This window comes from Apodemus sylvaticus, chromosome 23 (assembly GCF_947179515.1).
Source record: "Apodemus sylvaticus chromosome 23, mApoSyl1.1, whole genome shotgun sequence".
Lineage (NCBI taxonomy): Eukaryota > Metazoa > Chordata > Mammalia > Rodentia > Muridae > Apodemus > Apodemus sylvaticus.
The window spans coordinates 48,021,775-48,043,679 of record NC_067494.1 but is presented as its reverse complement, the minus strand read 5'-3'; the positions used below and the strand labels follow the sequence as shown (position 1 = coordinate 48,043,679).

At 49.1% G+C, this 21,905-nt stretch overlaps 1 long non-coding RNA gene and 1 pseudogene across 1 annotated transcript in view; both read right to left on the bottom strand.

Annotated features, from left to right (window-relative positions):
• The window catches only part of LOC127673638 (uncharacterized), a 200,407-nt gene that overhangs the window by 5,528 nt on the left and 172,974 nt on the right, over positions 1–21,905 (bottom strand). The gene's annotated exons all lie outside the window — the stretch shown is intronic.
• LOC127673632 (sperm motility kinase Y-like) lies at positions 9,025–11,492 on the bottom strand (annotated as a pseudogene).

Sequence of the window (21,905 nt, the reverse complement as noted above, 5' to 3'; positions counted from 1 at the left end):
CTGACTGTTGGTGATTTTGGTGTTTCTACAATCCCAGGACTCCAGCTCTACCCAGACCATCCTAATTCTGTCATAGCCGATCTATCCTGGGCCTGACAGGCCATCCTGTTGGTGTGCTCTGTCTTAGCTCTCAGGACACACTTCCCCCCGGTTTCCTCATGCTGTTTCCTCCGACCATCCCAGCATGCACCAGCTCCGTATCCCTCCCAGGTTTAGGATCCCTGATAATCCCTGATATGTTTGTGTTCTCCCAGGCTGGGTTGTGGGCACTTGTGTGGCTCCAGTGCATCCTAGAATTCCTTGCGATCCTCCATTCCATGCCATATGCCACCTTTCAGTCCACACTGGCACCGGGGATGCTGGCCTGCCCAGGCTTCCCTCCATTGTTGTCCCTTTTGCACTTATGTCTTTGAGGAATGGCTCTAAATGTGGTCACCACACTCTACCCTGGACGCATCTGAGAGTTCAAGGACGGCCACCTTTTACTTAAGCAAACTTGTCCACAGACTGTGCGGGTCCCATCAGCTGAGAGCAGCCTCCACACTACAGTGATGCTCATCTTACGCTTTTCAGCTATGAGGGACTGTAGGATCTGTCCTGAGGGCCCTACACATTCTGAAGGTAGGAGAGCCATGCAGGGGGCTTGCTATTTGGTCAGTTCTTCTGGGTATTGCCTTGAGCTGAGAGCCTTTGGGAGGGCACATGCTCCTGTATTAAATGAGCTGGCTCCACTCTGCCTGGACTGTGCTGGGACTGCCTCTCATGCTCTCTCCTCCCAGTCTCTATCTGTTCCTAATTCTCTGTGAGTCCAACATCAAGCCTAGTGGTCAATCAGCCTTCATGCCAGTCCAGGAACACAGAGCCCTCACTGTCCTCTGAACAGGTTTCACAGGGCCCCTGCTTTAGTCTCTTTGGTGTCCTATAGTGACAGAAACTCAAGTTTCTTAGGTCCCTAGGACTTGTTTTGCAGCCATTTAGAACAAGGTAGAGGTAAAGAAAGGTTGAAATAATGTCCTGCAGTTCTGCATGTTCACCACTGGAGGGCTGCACGCTGTTCTGTCCCTGCTGTGCCACTCAGCAAGCCCTCTCAGTCAGGCTCTGAGCCTGAAGCAGAGAACCACTGCTAAACCCAGTGCTCCCAAAATCTGGCTGCACCTCCAGGGATGCCTGCAGAGGATTCCCTAGGACCTTGAGGACCCAATTTGGGAATCTTAGGTGGTCAGGGTGCTGGAGCCAAAAGAGCTGTACGAGACATTTCCTGGTATGTGACCTCTGTCCCTACATCCTGAGTAGCATGACCCACAGTCCTGCGAAGGTCTCTGGGTGGCTGCTGAAAAGAGGTGGAGGAGGATATGGAGGGTGAAGAGGAGACGAGTAAGCGGGACCAAGGCAGGAGCACTGCCCATCCACTGCTGTGGGAGCACTGCAGATCCACTGCTGTGGGAACACTGCCCATCCACTGCTGTGGGAGCACTGCCCATCCACTGCTGTGGGTACATTGCCCATCCACTGCTGTGGGAGCACTGCCCATCCACTGCTGTGGGAGCACTGCCCATACACTGCTGTGGGAGCACTGCCCATCCACTGCTGTGGTAGCATTGTCCATCCACTGCTGTGGGAGCACTGCACATCCACTGCTGTGGGAGCACTGCCCATCCACTGCTGTGGGAGCACTGCCCATCCACTGCTGTGGGAGCACTGCCCACACACTGCTGTGGTAGCACTGCCCATCCACTGCTGTGGGAACACTGCCCATCCACTGCTGTGGAACACTGCCCATCCACTGCTGTGGAACACTGCCCATACACTGCTGTGGGGGCACTGCCCATACACTGCTGTGGGAGCACTGCCCATACACTGCTGTGGGCTGTCCTGTCCTGGGCTCTTTCCTGCTGTAACTCTGAAGTACAAAGCAAATAGGACTGTCTGAGATGAGGACAGCTTCTGTTCTGAACTGTGAGAAGAAAAGACAGGCGCTCTCTGTGACATCCACCGGAGCACAGGGCCCCACATGAGCCTCCCTCCCAAGTGATGCCATCTGCTCTGCAGAGTGGCTCCAGTCAGTGTCAGGAGAGGCGAGATTGCCTGTTCCTGAAAGCTGAGCTCTCCCCAACTACCCACAGACCCAGCAATTGTGCCTCCTCCGTGCCCATCTCTACTGGGGCCAGCGGCTCCCTCATGTCATTTCTTACTCCTGCCAGTCGGTTGTGTAATAGCCCATAGGATCTGGACTCAACTTCATTGACCAAGGCCAGCTGCTCTTTACTTAGATAAGACTCCGAGAACAAGGCCACACACAGTATTAATGGCGCATTGTTTGTCCTTGAGTTTCCTTCAGTGTAGCCCTGAGTGACCATTGCAGCCTGTGGCCAGGGATTCAGATTAGCATTGGCCAGGTCAGGGTCTTTGCTACCTGGTCCTGTAGCTCACCTCCACTGTAGTTCCATGTGTCCTGGCTGCTGCAGCTGCTCCAGGAACCACTAGATGTCTTCCCACAGAGGCTCACAGATCCTGTGGGCTCATCCACAGACATCTCATGCTCTCCCTGCTGGGAGTTAGGCTTGATGCACCCTGTGTGGGAGCTGCCAGGGCTTTAGGAAAACAGTGAGAGGCAATGGAGGACATGTTGTCTGCTTCTCTTCTTGTCCTCCTTGCCCAGGGAGGTTCTGCTGCAGGGTTCCAGCTCCAGCAGGTCACTGATGTAGCATTCCCGGTAGCTCTTCTTCTCTGAGGGGAAAGCAACACAAGACCTGCTGAGGGAGGAACGTGAAGTACCCTGCACTCCTTAACTGGTGATGGTCAGAGTCCTGCCAACCGAGAGATGCATCTGCACCTGTGCGCATGGAGCAAAAGTCCACCCTTGTGGAATGAGCTCTGCGTTCCCATGACAGCTGGGAACAGACTTTGTCCCCAGCAGCCTCCTATCATCCCCTTGGGATGGTTCTTCAGGCTGTGACACCTTGTCTCTTAGCTACAGAGCCATCCTGAGCAGCCCTGGTGCTCTATCACCCAGGAGAGGACCAGGTGAAAACAGAACCCATCAGTTCCTTCTGAGCATGTACAGTCGTGCAATATGCACCCGGCATCCCTGAGAGCCTGCCTTACAACATGGGTACAGAGTTCTACTTGCTTATGCTTCACAAATACATTCAGGCACACTCATCTCTCTCTCTTTCAAACACACACACACACACACACACACACACACAGATAGGCACACAAACATTCGTACACACATGCATGTATACCCATGTACAGACACACAGAGGCATGCACACAGTCCACATCCCCCTACATACATGTACAGTAATACATGCATGCAAATACACAGACAGAGGCACACACTCCTGCTTGTGCACTGTGGTTTCAGTGTGCGGCAAGTCAGGTCCTTTCTCAGTGGGGTCTTTGAAAAGTTGAGAGAACAATGAGTCTTTAGGCAGCGTCAACGCTATCCCCTTGCAGACAAACTTGCTTCTTTGTCTGTTTGCAGTGCTAAGGATGTAAGGAAAATGACACTGTAGAATCATATGCATCTTGGAGGGATGGAAAGGTCACTCCCACCTTTCATCCCAACCCTCGGAGGGAGGAACAGGAGCTGACGACCACCAGTAATGATGACTTGTAATGGAAGGTGTGGTCTGGACGCCCAGCCAGCCCAGCCAGCCAACCCCAGGAGCAGGTCTCAAGGGTTGATGTGCTACATCCTCAGATCATAGAGAGGGTGCGTGGACATCAGGTAGGTGCCCAGACCCAGGTGGATCTAATACCCACTCTCTGCCTCCTCCAGCTGCTGTAGCCCCTGCAGCACAGGCTGCAAGCTGAGGTGGAGCTGGTGGGTGCTACTAAGCTGTTGCAGCAGGTAACGGGAGCGCCAGGCATGGCCCGTTTAGAACAGCAGCTTCTGTGTTGCCAGCAGCCCTTCTCCCTGTATTCCCAGCTTCTTCCCCTGGACAGACAGGACAAACAATGTGACTTTGCAGTTTAGAAAATGGTTACAGCAGCAGCAGCAGCAGCAGCAGCAGCAGCAGAGAAATACCTTATCGCCAGCCATAAGCCACAACTGGGCCCTGCCCCATCCTTCATTTGGAGAGCTCATGTCCCTGTGGAAACAGTCTCAGGGCCCTGTGAGTACCATCTCTCTGCAGCCTTAAGAATGCAGACGAAACCTGGGGCAGCCCCCCTATGTACACAAGTCTTGCTTGCAGGATTTTCAGTGAACCCTAATCAGTGCTTGGCCTGCCTGCTCTCCTGCATTCCTCACTGTCATGGCTTTGGGAATAAGGAAGGAGGGACAGAGGCTAACTGGTGTATCTCTAATTTCCCCTTTGTTGCTGAGTGGAAAATTGGTAATTGGTGGCAGCCAGAGCTATACATCTCTTGGAGAGCTCATCCCAGACATGGCTGTGAGGATCACAAGGATGAGTGATGTTTTGGAGAAAGAAAAATGAGGATGAAGTTGTTGAGTCCCAGGTTCTGAGGACTGCTGAGATTTATGGATGGATTTACCCTTCAGACACCCACCAGAACTGTTACCTTTAAATATGTATCCTGGGGAAGTCACAGAGCAACTGTGGAGTGTAGTCTTCCTCCTGAAAGACAGAGGTTATGTGGGATGCGGAAACGAGAGCGTGAGGTAGGATCTGGGGTAGCAGGAGACAGGAGAGAAAGAGGAGGGGTCCTCACCTGATAGATGATCACTCCATTCAGAGTGAGACGCAGGAAAACAGTAGGGTGGTCCTCATCCTTTACCTAGAACACAGGACAGATGATTAGGCTGTGCCTCTGGGGAAGTGGAAGGAGGTCTTTCTAACAGGCTAGAGGGCCCACAAACCAAGAGCTCTGTCCTGGCCTCTCGTTCCCTACATATGCCCAGGGCACACGTGTATGTGCTATGCTTCTATAGGTGTGTGTGTTCTGTGAACCCCTAAGACCAAAGTTGCACGCTTAGTGGAAGGCTGTGGAAGGCTGCGAACTGGGAGCAGAGGCCGTGCAGTATGCAGGCGTTGAATATGGGACCGCCAGAGAGGCCAACCATGATCTTCCAATCAATGTCAGACCAAACCAGTTACAGCAGAGGCTGGGCAAAGGTTTTCCAGAACTCAGACACCAGAGAAACTCAGTGTGCCACCTCAGGACAGCCACCAGCTCGCCACAGGCCATGCAGGCCCTAAGCACTGCCCTGCTTACCCTTGCCTGGAGTCTTAGTTACTTTGTCAACCATGGGGGATAGAATCACCCTTGTCCTGTGTTCGTCCCATGCCCAGCACCTTTGGACAGCCTGAAGAAGTGGACAGGAACATCCTCAAGTTGACAGGCATCTCTGATGAAATGTAGTACTGCCTCATGTGGAGTCAGACCCTGCTGCTCCTGGTGCATGACAGGTTCGTGTCTTAGGATGTAGTCAACCCCTCTCTTGCCGATAATCTGAGGACAGAGCCACCAGCTAGCTGTGATCCCACCCTGACCTTTCTCTGCATTGACCTCCCTCCCTGACTTTTGAAGTCAGGACCAACAGCGTAGCTGCAGACTATGTCCAACTATATCTGTCTTAGCCTCAGACCTGAAGGTTAGGATGTGGTTCCTTAATATTTTTGGTTCTGCTCCCCTCTCAAGTCCCGCAGGTGCCCATAAGGGCCACAGAATCAGCCCTCCTTCAAGGTCTGTGGAGCTCATTTCAGCCCCACAGCCCCTGTTCTTGGGAAAACTTGCCAGTGGGGCACTGTGTGAGTGTGGACTGAGGGAAGCTTTGAGAAAAGCTGCCTGGACTCCATGTGGCACTGGAGAGAGATGTGCAGGCAGACATGTGAGGCCCAAGGCACAGAGGACAGTAAGGAGCATGAGTTGGGGACCAGTGAGGGAGAATACTGGCGGGGCCCTCAGTCCCCAGAGCCATTTGCTCTCCATGGCAGTCAGCTAGGCTTCTGCAAGGAGAATAACCTGTCACTCACCATCTCCCTTTCCAGGGTACAGGTGAGGAAACAGAGGCACAGAGAGCATAAGGTAGCTGGGTTTGTTCCTGTTTACAGAGGCTGGGTGGATAACACTCTGCAGCTGAGCAGGCCAAGGTACTCAGAGGTGTCAAGCTCTCGGGGCTTATGCAGGAGCCAAAGGCATGGCCTACTCTGGCCATCGTTCCTACACCACAGTGACAGCCTTCGTAGTATTTGTGTTGGGGGCTGGTAAGCACACTTGGATGTGAGTCCTTCTGTCTCCATGCCCTTGTCCCTCCCTAGCTTTATGTCCTCCTGTTATTCATGGTGAGCAGACACTGGACACCCTCGCTTCCAGAAAAAAAACACACAAGGAGGGTAACACACACACAGAGAGAGTGACACACACACAGGGAGGGTGACACACACACAGGGAGGGTGACACACACACAGGGAGGGTGACACACACACAGGGAGAGTGACACACACACAGGGAGGGTGACACACACACAGGGAGGGTGACACACACACAGGGAGGGTGACACACACACAGGGAGGGTGACACACACACAGGGAGGGTGACACACACACAGGGAGGGTGACACACACAGGCAGGGTGACACACACACAGGCAGGGTGACACACACACAGGGAGGGTGACACACACACAGGGAGAGTGACACACAGGGAGGGTGACACACACAGGCAGGGTGACACACACACAGGGAGGGTGACACACACACAGGGAGAGTGACACACACACAGGGAGGGTGACACACACACAGAGGGAGGGTGACACACACACAATGAGGGTGACACACACAGGCAGGGTGATACACACACAGGGAGGGTGACACACACAGGCAGGGTGACACACACACAGGGAGGGTGACACACACACAGGGAGAGTGACACACACACAGGGAGGGTGACACACACACAGAGGGAGGGTGACACACACAATGAGGGTGACACACACAGGCAGGGTGATACACACACAGGGAGGGTGGCAGACACACAGGAAGGGTGACACACACACAGGGAGGGTGACATATTTTCCTGTTCTTTTGGGAATAGGCATGTAGCACGAAGTACCTGCTCATAAGGACTAAGTCCTTTTGGTGGCCCAGGTCATCCTGTAACCCACTGGCAGTCAGCAGAAAGCAGGCCTTCTCTATGTGCAGAAACCTGGAACTCAGTATCTGTTCCTTCAGGTGGCAGTAGTACAGATGACAGGCTTTCTTGCCAGTGAAAGGCAGCAGGGCAGAGGTTCTGGATGAGTGACTCGCCTATGTCAGCAGCACTGCACCCTCATCCATCCTAGGCCTGGCGTTCTGGTTCACAGGCCTCTGAGCTCTCTTGGTGGCCACTCCCTGGTCTGTCCATACACATGGCATCTCATATCACAGGGACCTTAGTGACACATGGATGAAGTCAGGACCCTATACAAGGGCTGTCCCTGTGGATAGAGCCCTCTAAGATCCCAGGGGCAATTGGTATTATTTGAGAGATCTCCTGAATAGGAAACATGGAAGTCTCAGGCACAGGGCCACAGACTTGTCTCCTAGTCAGTCTACCTATGCTATGTCATCAGCTAGGCAAAAACAGTGAATCCCTCCTGAGAACCTCTCTCAGATCTTTTAGTATAGCCACCTGACCAGTTCAGGGAACCATGTCCACCAGCCTACTGACTTTCCCTGCTGATATATCTCTAGGAATTTCCACATAATCATGCTTCCTCACTGTCCAGAAACTTCCTCTCTTCCCCCCAGAAGCCGTTCCTTCTGGGAATGCTCCCGAATGCTCCTTCAGACCTATTGCATTATCAGCTTTGGGAAAATGTTCCTCATTCAGAACATACCATTTCCTGTTGTCTCTGCCACCTAGCTCTGTCTCTTAGACATGAACCCTCAAGAATACTGATAACTCTTCTGTAAATATTAATATTCAGTTAAATCATTTTTTATAATTGGTTCTCAGTGTGCTATCTGGTTCCAGAAATAGGCAGATACCAATTCTAATAGTGACACAGAAATCAGTTGGTTAATTTCTTCTCTCTCTCTCTCTCTCTCTCTCTCTCTCTCTCTCTCTCTCTCTCTCTCTCTCTTTCTTTCTTTCTCCTTCTCCTCCTTCTCCTTCTCCTTCTCCTCCTTCTCCTTCTCCTTCTCTTCTCCTCCTTCTCCTTCTCCTCCTCCTCCTCCTCTTCCTCCTCCTCTCCCCCTCCTTCTCCTCCTCCTTCTTCCTCTTCTGTCTTCTCCTTGACCTGCTGCTGCTGCTACAGTTACTGTTGTGCTTCTCCCATTGTGTCTGTTCCTGGTCCATGTGTTTGAAATCACCTCCTGTTCATTCTCAGGACATAATTCCCTGATGACACTGTGAAAGAGACAAGGTAATTTATTAGAGATAAAAGAAATAATGAGGTAGAATTCTTATAATAACATGTGGGACTTTGACATGCGTTAATATTTTATGTCTTTTTTTTTCTACTTTGTAGTCAAGATCTTGGAAAGAAATCACTTAGAAATTTTTTTTTAAATCAATGTATTACTAGGCGTTTCTTAGGAGCAAAAGGATAATCAGTAGGCAAAAACTATGAATGCATGGAACATTATCAATAATCAGTAAACTATGCTATTGTACTTATTCAATGACATTGCTGGTTATTAGATTTGAGGCTTACTGGAATGTGATGTCACTTTTGAAAATGTAAGAATCTGTTCTTCAGCTCTTGTGATTAATTGGCACATTGCTAGGGCCTGTAGCCCCTGAAAGAGTCCTTGAGCCCATATGCATCTAGTCCTTACCCTGTGGGAACTATTGTCTTTAGGGAAGATGGACTCCAGGAGAAGGAATGGGGTCAGCAAAACAATTCTGCTGTGTGGATTAAAAATCATTGATATTGAGTCCATGCTGGCAAGAGGAGAAACCCAGAATAGGGAGAAGACTTGGGGTTGATGAATTCTAAAGTACTTCGAGAAGATGAGAAGGTAAGAATTGTGGGCAAAATGAAAATGAAAATGAAGACAGAGGAGGGACCAGCACAGAGAAAAGTGGGTAGGACAAAGCACAAAGGTACCTGGGCCCTGCCTGCTTCTTTTTCTCTGGATTTTCTCCATGGGCCTCATTTCTGGGGGGAGACTCTGTGCTGCCTGCGGCGAGATTGATTTCCTCCTGTAAAGCAGCAACAGAGTCTCCTCATGGCATTTCGTATCCTCTTGGCCCATCCCCTGAAGCCTCGGGGCTGGGCCCTGGCCCTGCTGGGGATGGGCTTATTCTCTGAGGCACTGTGGGAGAGGGGATTGTCTTCTGGGATCGAATTGCTGCTGTTTTCAGTGATTGTGGTTGTTGTGTTAATACAGGGGACACTCATGGCAAATATATGTTGTTGGTCCTCTGTGGGTTTCCACTGGAGTGGCCGCAAGTGAAGAAAACCAGGCCCAGTGGATGTTCTTCCTGCTCTTTGCCTAGCCTTCTGGCCATAGGTAGACTCTTGACCAGTGTAGGATGGTGAGACCAGTGGGCCAAGTATAGGAGCACTTCTGCTTGTCTTCATCCCTAAAGTAAAAGCAGCAGCAGCCTCAATGGTCGGGAATGGGGCTGCCACTGGACTCACTGTCTGAGTCACTGTTGAGTAGACATGTCTCTGGAGAGCCTGTCCTTTTAGTAAAGTATAGCAAGCCATGGCTTGGTTATATTTCTGTTTACGTAGTGACTCGAGAATGTCTTGAGCTCGGAAGCCAAGATATTCCATGGCTTGGACAATGGTAGGGTCTGCCCTGACAGGGATTAGATCCTTACAGGGATTTGGGAACATCTTCCAGTCCCCTTTAAACCAGGGGTGCAGCATCACCTCCATGGGTGTGGGCCTATATGTAGGGTGGATGGTCAGTAATAGACTAAGCAAGTCCTCTAGTTCTTGTGAGACCCCACAGGGGGCAGGATATACTCCTGCCACAACTTGTCTTTGCAGTTCGTGGATGATCACAGAATCAAAAGGCACCTTCCCGACAATCATGAAGTACAGGACCACGCCTAAGGTTCACGTGTCGCTTTTTGTACCATCGTATCTTTTACCGAGGAAGAATTCTGGGGCACCAAAAGAGTAGGAACCACAGTGCTGACTGAGCATTTGACCAGGTTTGACTTTGGTACTAAGGCCAAAGTCGATTATTTTGATTTTTCCATTGTTATCGATCAGGATGTTATCAGGTTTCAGGTCCCTGTGCACGATACCATGTTCATGGCAGTAGCTCACGGCAGATATCACTTGCTTAAATATTTTCCGGGCCTTGTCCTCCTCTATGTGACCAGAATTTTTGATGTATTGGTAGAGTTGTTGTCCTTCAACAAATTCCATTACCAGGTATATGCTTGTTTTGGTCTCAATCACTTGTAGAAGTGAGATGATGTTGGGATGGTTGAGTGTTCTCATTATATTGGCCTCCATCATGGCTGACTGGAACCACTGCTTGCCCTTTTCAAGAACTTTGATGGCCACAGGTGTGCCTGTGAGCCGGTGTTGGGCCAGGAGGACCTTGGCGTTACTCCCTTGCCTGATGGTCCTCAAGACTTTGTATTGGGAGTGGAAGTCTTCCTCCTCAGAGATATGGGGCTCGAAGCTGAATGGTGGTAATTCCTCCTCACTATGTGTAGGTATTGAATCACTACTAATGCTACCTAAAAATAACATAAAAAGAATAGAATCAATGTAATGAAAAAGAGGTAAGAAAACAGAAACCAAAATTAGTACACATGCTACCTAAAAATAAACAAAGAAAATGTGCTTGACATAAAGGTAAGTAAAGGCTAGAAAAATAGAATGAATATTATGAAAAATGTATGGGGAAAAAGCTAAAGTAAAAAAATGTAAGTAAATCCTAACCAAATAACGCACCTCAAACTATTAACCCAAGAGTACACACATTCCAAATACAGATGATGAAACTAAAAAACATAGTCATAAAACGGTGATTGGGAGGGTTACAATTGATTAATACTATGATTGGATGTAGATTGAAGAAAAAAATCATATGAAAAAATGAGAGGCGAAAGCATTAGTAAAAGACAAAACAAATATAAATTCCCAGCACTTCAGTGAATATTCCATTTTGTTTTAGGACCTAGTCTTTCACAATGAAACCACACCTCCCCTGAGCGAAATATTGAAAATTAAAATTAAGCAATGACAAACAATAAGATAGTAAACGATCAGACTATTAAACCTACAACCAAGGCCAAAAAGCCATAGACTCTGGACTCAACTTCAGTGGCCAAGGCTAGCTGTTTTTTACCAGCACAAGACTCTGAGAACAAGGCCACACACAGTATTAATGGCCCATTGTTTGTCCTTGAGTTTCCTTCAGTGTAGCCCTGAGTGACCATTGCAGCCTGTGGCCAGAGATTCAGATTAGCATTGGCCAGGTCAGGGTCTTTGCTCCCTGGTCCTATAGCTCACCTCCACTGTAGTTCCATGTGTCCTGGCTGCTGCAGCTGCTCCAGGAACCACTAGATGTCTTCCCACAGAGGCTCACAGATCCTGTGGGCTCATCCACAGACATCTCAAGCTCTCCCTGCAGGAAAAGCCAAAGTGTCTTGAAGGGCATAAGCCAATGACAACATGTCGTGAATTAACGAGGAAACAATGACAAGGTAAAAATAGGAAACCAAAATACATTGAAAATAGATAGACTGAAGTAGTATGAAATACATTAGGAAATAATCAAAACACTAAAATATCATGTGAGAAAATAAATCCTAGGGTCAACAAAGCAGCCATGCAAATAAATCATAAAGATCAAAACAGCAACACTAAGGAGACACACAGCCAGTGGCCTTACAAATATGTGGCCTAATTCTATCTCTTGGACTCATTCCAAAGTCAATCAATCAATCAATAAACAGCAAGTTCTCTACATATGCCTTTAATCTGAGAGTATGTGGTTGTCATATCAAATCCCTGGGAGCTTCTGGTCAACCAGCTCCAGATTCTTGGCCAGCTTCACGTCATTGAGTGAGTCTGTCTCAAAAATAATGTCGATGGCCTACCTTAGGTACAGCAGCCGGGTTGACTTCTCTCCTGTACACTCTCTTGCACCAAGGTACAAGCTCCCTGGGACCAGGTGCTCTGTGCTCTCTGGGACCAGGTGCACTGTGCTCCCTGGGACCAGGTGCTCTGTGCTCCCTGGGACCAGGTGCTCTGTGCTCCCTGGGACCAGTTGCACTGTGCTCCCTGGGACCAGGTGCTCTGTGCTCCCTGGGACCAGGTGCTCTGTGCTCTCTGGGACCCAATGGATTTTTCAATATCCTTTTCCACTGTTCAAACAATGAGTTGTCATTGTTTTCTAACCAAGTGTGATGGCACATATAGAACCTTTTTTAGACAAGAATAGCTAGCTGGTCCTTTGTGGATCCAGGCTGTAAACCCAGGTCTTACAGTGCCAGCTGACTGACTGCAAGCAGTTCAATATATCTTTAGTAATGATCTAATGTTTTCAATGATGAAGACGAGGAGGAGGAGGACTACAGCCCAGCAGGTCAGGATAAGTACCCCAGCACAAGGAAGTCTTATGGACACCTTCCTGCTTCTACTTTTAAGCTGCCACAGTCCCCTTGTCAGCCACGCCCAGCCTCAGATGGCATGTCCCTCTGCAAATCCCTTCTGAATCCCTTGGCCAAAGCCAACTACTGCTTACAAAGCAGGCCATCCCCTGCCCCTGCCAGGCACACCAAACCTATAGTGTCATGGTCACTGGAAAGGTCAGGGTAAAAGAGGGAATGGAGAATTGTGCCTCCCAGTCCTTGATGACTGAGCCTGGAATCGCTGTAACCCTGGGACTTGGCAAGGTCCATGGAGACCCTGCCCGCCTTGGGGCTGGGTTTTATCTGATCACTCGCAGCTCGTGGTTTCCTTCTTCCTCTAATGGCGGCCTTTGTGCTAATCCTCTCTGAATTTAGCCTTTCTTTGAGCCCTACCTAAGATTTCCTCTGTCCATTCGCAGGTAATGAAGTGATTTCAGACGTTCAAATATTTATGAATATGTGATAAGCGTGATGGGGGAGGGGAGTTTGATGGACATGGCAGAAGAAATTTTCTGCTCCTAAAGTGACATGGGATTGTGTTTCTATCTGACATCTTTCTACTGTTTGCACACAGGACTGGGAACAAAGTGCCTGTCGTGACATTGCCTTCACTGTTTAAGCAGAATACAGCCAGTGCTGCCCCTGCTCACCCTGTGATCCCAGGCAATCACATACAGGGCAGGTTGGGGAACAGAAGTCAGAAGCAGCCCACGGTAGTGTGTAACTGTTAACAGCGTGAGAAATGACCACAGGGCCTGTGGAGGTTGAGTGAAGACCCCCACACGACATTGGGTATGGTAGGCTCTCTTGAGATGGGAGAGGGGAAAGGATTCCACCATGGGGAGGAGGAAGAGGCGGGATCGGGATCGGGCCAGGAAAGAGATGCCACCAGTTCAGCTGTGTATTCAAGGCCACAGTGAGGCGACTTGTGTTGTACAAGCACTATGGGGGCACTGTTGTTCTTGAGAAGGGAGGAGCAAAGCCCAATGTTCCAGGAGCCACTAAGCTAGGCTGGCAAAAGCGGCTGTTGGTAGGCACAGAGCATGCGCATGAACAGCCAGTGAACTATAACCCCAGTATTTAGCCACGCCCTCCAGTCGTTATTACTGGGATTTTCAGAATGGAGGAGGTTGTGGTCGCTTCAGTGTGAAGGGAGCCCAGGGAGTTTGAAACCGCTGCTCAGAGATCTCAGGGATATGGGGAACCGAGGAGACCTGGGGTTGTCTTGGTAGCACTGTTGTGAGTCTGATCTTGAGCTCCCTCGGGATGGAGATAGAGTCGGTTTGTCTTGTTTTCAGGATCTTAGGGGAGTTGGAACTGTTTTCTTCCAACGCGCCTTAGGTTCCTTCCTCCAACTCCCACTTGGTGCGTCTCTGACCTCACAGCTGCTGCTTCTGCAATCAGGGTGTCCTGACCTGTCACCTCCCTCAGCTCTGCTGAACATCTGCAGAGTGAGCACTTTTAGTACAGATGTGAACAACAGTAATGACATAATCCTCGACGTTGCCCTCTTAGAGCACACAGCAGAACACATAGATCAACAAAGTGAACAAAAATATAAATACCATGAGTGGTAATGGCTGCCAAGCAGAGATTCTGAACCTTACATGATCTAAAATCAGATCCATGCAAAAGTTGGAGAGGACAAGTGTGCACTGCAGGGACAGGAAGCTCCTGTTGAACACAGCAGACTGAGGGCTTAGAAGACAGAGGTTTCAGTGAAAGTGGTCTGTGACCAGCCAGGGCTCAGTGCTGTACTGGAAACAACTTAGAGGTGGAGGGCATGGGAGCTCAGGCCACACAGGCTAATGGTCAGCTGCTAAAGGCTTCTGTCTGCCAGTTACGAAGACACTACAGAAGTGATCTTAACCAGAAAAGGTGATCTGATGTGCCTCTTAACAGTGAGTTTGCAGCAGGTAGAGCTTCTTGTCCAGAGAGATCAGATGACTGCAGGAGCAGCCGCATTAAAGACAAGGCTTGGCTTCCTGATACAACAGGAGAGCTGTGGGCATGCTCTGGGGAACACTGGTGAGAGCCACAGGCAGCGTTTAGGATCTTTGCAGTTTGCATAAGTGTGCTTTGAAGGAAGAAGCATTTTTGGCAACAAGTTCTAAGTTCCATGAGGACAGAATAGCTCTGCCTGCTTCAAGGCCCAGCTTAGCTATACAGAAGCTTCACCCTATGACTGTGCCTTAGCACACAACTCAGGACCAATTTATCTCACCTTGAGAGACAAATCTCAGTACTTCTGACATTGTCCCATCACCACCAGACATAGTTGGGCTTACACAGGGGTGAGCTACAGACTCAAGGAAAACTAAGAATTCACACTGTTCTCTGCACTGCCCCCAGAACTGAGCATAGGTTTCTGTGTGGTTGAGACTGTAAGGCTGGGAACCAGAGAGAACTATTTAAAAAACAAACTGGCTGGACTGACTGGTTTACATAGATAAGGGCAGATTGGAGAGCACAGACGTGTAAAAGCATTTAAACTGTGTTTGGAAACATTATGCAGAATTCTTAGTATAGAATGAGATACTGATAACAGACAAGGCCCTCCTCTGTGCTGTGTGTATGTGGAGCCATGGATCCCTCCCTGCACACTCCTTCTATGGTGGGAGCTCTGGGTGGTCTGTTCTGACATTTTTCTTGCTATGGGGTTACGATCCACCACCAATCCCCCGTCCTTCTGCCACCTTCCCTCCTGGATCTCTGAGGCTCAGTCTGATGGTTGGCTTCAAGCATCCACATCTGCATTTGTCAGTTGCTGGATGAAACTCCCAAGGGGCATCCACACTGGTTCCTGTGAGCAAGCCCCTCTTGGCAGCAGCTGCAATGTCTGTATTTGGTGGCTGCAGACAGGAGGGGTCACCAAGTGGGGCAGTCCCCGGATGGCCATTCCTTAGTCTGTGCTTCATTTTTTTTGTCCCTGTCCCAGTACCTTCACTGTCCCAACACCTCCACTTTCATAGGATGGCTGCTGTCACAGCAACAACCCTGTGCCTGGACCTCCAATTTGCAAGAACTTTGCTGCCACAGAACATCTACTGTTGCAAGATATCCACTAGGAAAGCATCTCAACTGTCAAAAAGATTTCTACTGTTGCAGAACCTCCCCTGTTGCAGGACCTCCACAGCCTCAGCATCTCCTATTTGCAGGACACTTTCTGGCACAGGACCTCTGCTGGCTCAGGACATGTACTGTTGCTGGAATTGCATATTTGCAGCACTTCAGGTCTCACAGGGACCTCTACTGTCCACGAACATCCACCTTCACAGGAAACCTACTCTGTTAGCAGTTAGATTTTTGGAGGACCTCTACTGGCACAATAAGAAAACTGTCAGAGGACCAACAATGTTCCAGCACCTCCTCTGTTGAAGGACCTCCACTGTCCAATCACGCCCACTATTTCAAAACCTCCTGTTGAAGGACCTCCACTGTCCCAGCACTTCCACTGTTGTAGGATATTCACTGTCCCAGCCTTACTCCTACTGTCTCTGGACTTCCATTACTGTGGGACCTCCAATACTGCAGGACTTCAAGTGTTGCAAGACCTCAACTCTCCCAGGACCTCTACTGTCTCAGCACCTTCATTTTCACATACTTCCAGAGACAGGACTTCTGCTGTTCCAGCACCTCCCATGTTGCAGGGCCTCCACTGTTGCAGCCTCATTTCCACTGTCTCAGGACCTCCATTACTGCAGGAACTCCAATATTGCAGGACCTCTAATGTCAAGGACTTTCATTGTTGCCATAGCTTCAGTGTCCCAGCTTCTCCAATCTTTCAGGACCACCAGAGTCAAAGGAACTCCACTGTGAAAGGATCTCCACAGTCTCAAGACCTCACCTGTCACAGCACCACCTGTATCGAAGGACCTTCATAGATGTAGGCCCTCGCTGTCTCACCACCTCCACTTTCACAAGAGTGCCTCTGTCTTAGAATCTCCACTTCTCAGCACCTCAAATGTTGCATAACAACCACTGTCTCAGCACCTCAACTGTCCCAGTATCCCCAGTGTCACAGGACCTCCACTGTCTGAGCAACTCCACCATCGCAGCATCTCTGCTGTGTTAGAAACTCCACTTTTGCAAAACTTCCAATGTCAGAGGATTTCCAAGATTTCACCATAGCCACAGTTGTAGGAGCACCAAAGTTTCAGCACATCCCCTGTCCCAGGGCCTCCAATGTGGCAGGACCTCCACAGTTACAGCTATTCTAATTTACAGGACCTCCACTGGCAAAGGATGTGCAGTGTGAGGGCCTCCACTGTTCATCACCTCACCTGTCTCAAGGACCTTCAGTGTTGCAGGACCTCTACTGACATAGAGAGTGCACTATACAATGTGTACACCTCCAATGTCTCAGCTTGTCCACTGCCTCAGGACCTTCACTGTCCCATTGCCTTCACTATCCCTACACCTCCACTCTTGCAGGACCTGCACTGTGGCAGGACCTTCATTGTCAGAGCAATTTCACCGCCTCAAGATCACAACTGGTGCAACCTCCAATGTTGCAGGACCTACACTGTCACAGGTCTGCCACCGTCACAGGACCTCCACCCTTTAAAAACCTCTACCATTTAAGCACATCCACTATCCCAGTGCATCCGAAGTCTCAGGACCAACCCTGTTGCAGCACCTACACTATTGCAGAACCTCCCCTGTTCCAGGGCCTCCAATGCTGCAGGACTTCCAGTGTCACAAGAACTTCACTCTCACAGGTCGTCCACTGTCTCAGGACCTCCACTGTGTCAATACCTCCACTGTTGCAGCACCTGCCTTGGCATAGGACCTCCACTGTCCCAGCCTTGTCACCAGTGTCTCAGGACCTCTTGTGTTGCAGCACCTCTGCTGTTGCTGGACTTCCACTGTTACAGGAGCCCCAGTGTTGTAGCACCTCTACTGAAGCAGGATCTGCACTGTCCTTGCATATCTACTGTCCCAGCACCTCCACAGCTTGAGGAAATCCACTATTGCAGCAACTACATTGTCAGAGTAACTCCACTGTCTGAGGACCTCAATGTTGCAGGACATCCACTGTCTCACAACCTCTAGTATCTCACTGCCTCCACTGTTGCAGGACCTACACGGTCCCAGGACCTGCACAGCCATGGCAACTCCTCTGTCAAGTATCGGATGACATTGGTGCTTATTAATTTTGAACCTTACTGGAATGTGATGTTACTTTTGAAAAGTTAAGAATTTGTTCTTCAGCTTCTGGGATTGATGGCCACATGTTCTAGCAACAGGAGTCCTTGGGAGATTTCGTGAGTCCATAGACCTCTAGTCCTTACCTTGTGGAAGCTGTGGTATTTAGAGGGTGATAAATTGCAGGTAAAGGGATGGTATCAGCAAGACAAGTCTGTGGAGTAGGTTGTACATCAGTGATATTGACTCTCTGCTGGGAAGAGGAGAAATCCAGAAGAGGGAGAAGGCTTGGTGTGGAGGAAGAATCATAAAGTACTCACACAATGTAAAAATAATACAAATTTGGGGAAATGCAAACCAAGAGACCAAGGCGTATCCAGCACAGAGCAAACTGGGTAAAACAAATCAGAAAGTTACCAGGCTTGTGCTGGTTCCCTGAATGCTCTCCCTGGGCCTCATTTCTGGCAGGATACTCTGTTCTTCCCTACGTGAGGTTTCTTTCTTAATGGACAGTGGGAACACAGCTTCACTAGAGCATTTCCTACTATCTTGACCCATCCCTTAAAGCCTGTGTGGCTGTCCCTGCTGGGGACAGACTTGCCCTCTGCTGAGGCACAGTGGGAGAATAGGTTGTTTTCTGAGTTCTCATTGCTGCTGCTCTTTTCCCTGAGGCTGCTCGTTGGGTGAATCCTGCAGACTCCCCTGGCATATTTGTATCCTTTGTCCAGGGTGGGTGTCATCCAAAGTGGCCTGAAGAGAAGAAAGCCAGGCCCTGTGACTCTTCTGCCTCCTCTTTGACAAGTCTTGTGGCCCAGGAAGCAGACAGAAGAACATTGGAAGATGACAAAACCAATGTAGCTAGGTTGGGCTCGCTTCTACTTTTCTTTAGTCCTAGAGGGAACACAGTTTCATCCTGAAGGGTAGGGAATGAGACCACATCTGGACTCACTGGCTGAGCCAGTGTTCTTAGAACCATCCGCTGGGGAGACTACACTTGGAGTGAGCCATAGGAGGTCATAGTCTGGTTTGACTTTCTTGATGTAATGAATGTATATTATCTTGGGCTATGAACACAATGTATAGCATTGCACCAACAATTGCTGTTTTGGGCATAAGAGAGATGAGTTCTGCCTAGGGATTCAGGAATGACTTCAAATCTTCCTTTAACCACTGGTACATAATCCTGTTTGTGAAGATCAGCCTATAGCTGGGGTTGACTGTCATTAAGAGGCCAAGCAGGTCTGCCAGCTCTTCTGACATTCTACAATGAACAGGCTACACACAGGCTGCAACCTGTCTTCTCAGCTTTTGTGTATTAACATCATCAAATGGTAAGTTTCCTACTACCATAAATTATATGTCTATTCCTAAGGTCCCCAAAAGGGTGTACAATGTCGGTCTAGCATTTTCTGAAGTTCGACTTGGGTACTAAGGACAAAGTCACTGATTTTGACTTTGCTATTCATATCCAAGAGAGTATTTCATCTGATTGCAGTTCCTTATGAACTATATTGTACCCAACACAGTACCTTGAAGCTGTTATATATTTCCGAAATATTTCCCTGGCCTTGCCCTCCTCTAGGTTTCCAGACTTTCAGATGTGTTTGTAAAGCTGTTAACCTTCAACATGCTCCATGAGAAGGTGTAGTTTTAGTCTTGCCTCAGACTCAATTACTTGCAAATGTTAGAAGACTTTTGGGATGTTGACTAGCCTCATTATATCTACCATGGTCTTTACAGGCTGGACACTGGTTCTTCTTCCCAAGCACTTTGATAGCAACATTTGCAGACGTCTACTGTCCCAGCACCTCCACTGCCACATGACTACCGCTGTCCCAACAACTCCCATGTCCTGGACCTCCATATTCCAGCTCCTCTGTTGGTACAGGATATCCACTGTTGTTGGACATCCACTCTCAAAGCACCTCAACTCTCACAAGGGACTCCACTGTTGTATGACCTGTACTGTTACCAGACATTTATTCTCTCAGCGAGTAGATTTTTTTTGCAGGATTTCCCTGGCATGGCGCTTCCACTGTAACAGAACCTCCAATGTCTCAGCAGCTGAAATGTCGCTGGACCATCACTGTCCTATCACCTTCACTGTCCCAGCACCTCCTCTGTGGCACGACCTCCTCTGTTGCAGGATATCCAATGTTGCAGGACCTACACTGGCTTCAGGAGTACCACAGTCACGTGACCTCAGAGCTGGAAAGACCTCTACTTTTCAGGCACCTCCACTATCACATTACCTCCACTATCTCAGGATCTCCACTATTTCAGGAACTCCAATGTGGCAGGGCCTCTACTCTTGCAGGACTTCCACTGTTGTAGTACCTCCAATGTTGCAGCACCCACATTGTCTCAGGAGCTCCATTGTCTCAGGACCTACACTGATGCAGTACTTCCACTGTTGCAGAACCTCCATTGGCAGAGGACTTCCACTGTCCCAGCCTCATTTCCACGGTCTCAGGACATCTAGTAGTAAAGGAGCTCCAGTGTTGTAGTGCCTCTACTGTTGAGGACATCCACTGTTGCATGACCTCCACTGTTGCAGTTCTACCATCCTCACAGGACCTCCACTGTCCCAGCCCCTTCACTGTCCCAGCTCCTCTTCTTATGCAGGACTTCCACTGTCACAGTACCTACAATGTTGTAGCAACTGCATTGTCTCACGCCCTCAACTGTCAGAGGACCTCCACTGTTGCGTGACCACTACTGTCTCAGGACTACCACCCTCAAAGGACCTGTACTGTTCAAGCATGTCCATTTTCACAGTGCCTCCACTGTCTCAGGACCTACACTGATGCAGTTCTTCCACTGTTGCAGAACTTCCATTGGCAGAGGACTTCCACTGTTCCAGCCTCATCTCCACTGTATCAGGACCTCCAGTATTGGAGGAATTCCAATGTTGCAGTTCCTCTACTTTCTAGGACTTCCACTGTTTCGCTACTTCCACTGTTGCATCTCCTCCATCACTGCTGGACCTCCACTGTCCCAGCCTCAGCTCCACTGTATCAGGACCTCCAATGTGGCAGGACCAGTACCACCACAGTCTTAGGACTTTCACTATTGTAGGAACTCCTGTGTTGCACAACCTCTACTGTTGTTGAACCTCTGTTGTCCCAGGAGCTCCACTATCAAAAGATGTCCACTGTTATAGCAACTCCATTGTGATAGCAGCTCCTCTGTCTATGGACATCAATGTTGCAGGACCTACACTCATTGAGGACCTCCACTATCTCAGTGCCTCTACTGTTGCAGGATCTGCATTATCCCAGGACCTGCACTATCATAGCATTTCTGTTGTCACTCATTCTATGATATTGCTCGTTATTAATCTCGAGGCTTAATGGAATGTGATGTTAAGTTTGAAAACATAAGAATTTGATCTGTGGCTCTTGAGATTGATGTCCACATGTGCTAGGACCAGTAGCCCCTGGAAGTTTCCATAAGCCTGTAAACCTCAAGTACTCACCTTGTGGAAGGTATTGCATTCAGGGGGGTGATACAGTCCAGGTGAAGGGATGGCAAGGGCAAGACAACTCTGTAGAGTTCTGTAGAAATCTTGGGGTGGAGCAAGAATCAAAAAGTACTTACAGAACGCAAGACAGAAATGATTTTGCGGAAATGGAAACCAGAGACAGAGGAAAAACCATCGCAAGGCAAACTGGGAAGGACAAAGCACAAATGTTCCTTCCTGGGCCGTGCCTGCTGCTGATCTCTGGATGCTCTCCATGTGCCTCATTTCTGAGAGTTGACAGTTCTGCTCAAGGAGTGGTTGATTTCTTGATGGAGAGCAGCAACACAGCTTCATCATGGTATTTCCTAATTTCTTGGTCTGTCCTTTGAAATCTCTCAGCTCGGCCACTGCTGGAGTTAGTTTTGCCTTCTGCTGAGGCACAGAGGGAGAGTAGGTTGTCTTGTGTGTTCTCATTTCTGCTTCTATTCTCACTGAGGCTGCTTGTTGAGTGAATGCAAGAGACACTCCTGGCATGTATGTATGCTGTGCCCAGTGCGGGTGTCATCTGGAATGGCCTGAAGAAAAGAAGTCCAGTCTCAATGTCTCTTCTGCCTCCTCTTTGACAAACCGCATTGCCTTAGGCATACACTAGACTATTGGAGGATGACCAGACCAATATGCAGAGGGTGGGCTTGCTTCAATTCCTCTTTAGTCCTAGAGGGTTGCAGCAGCATCATCAAGAGTAAGGAATAAGGTCATACAGGGAATCACTGGCTGAGTCTGGA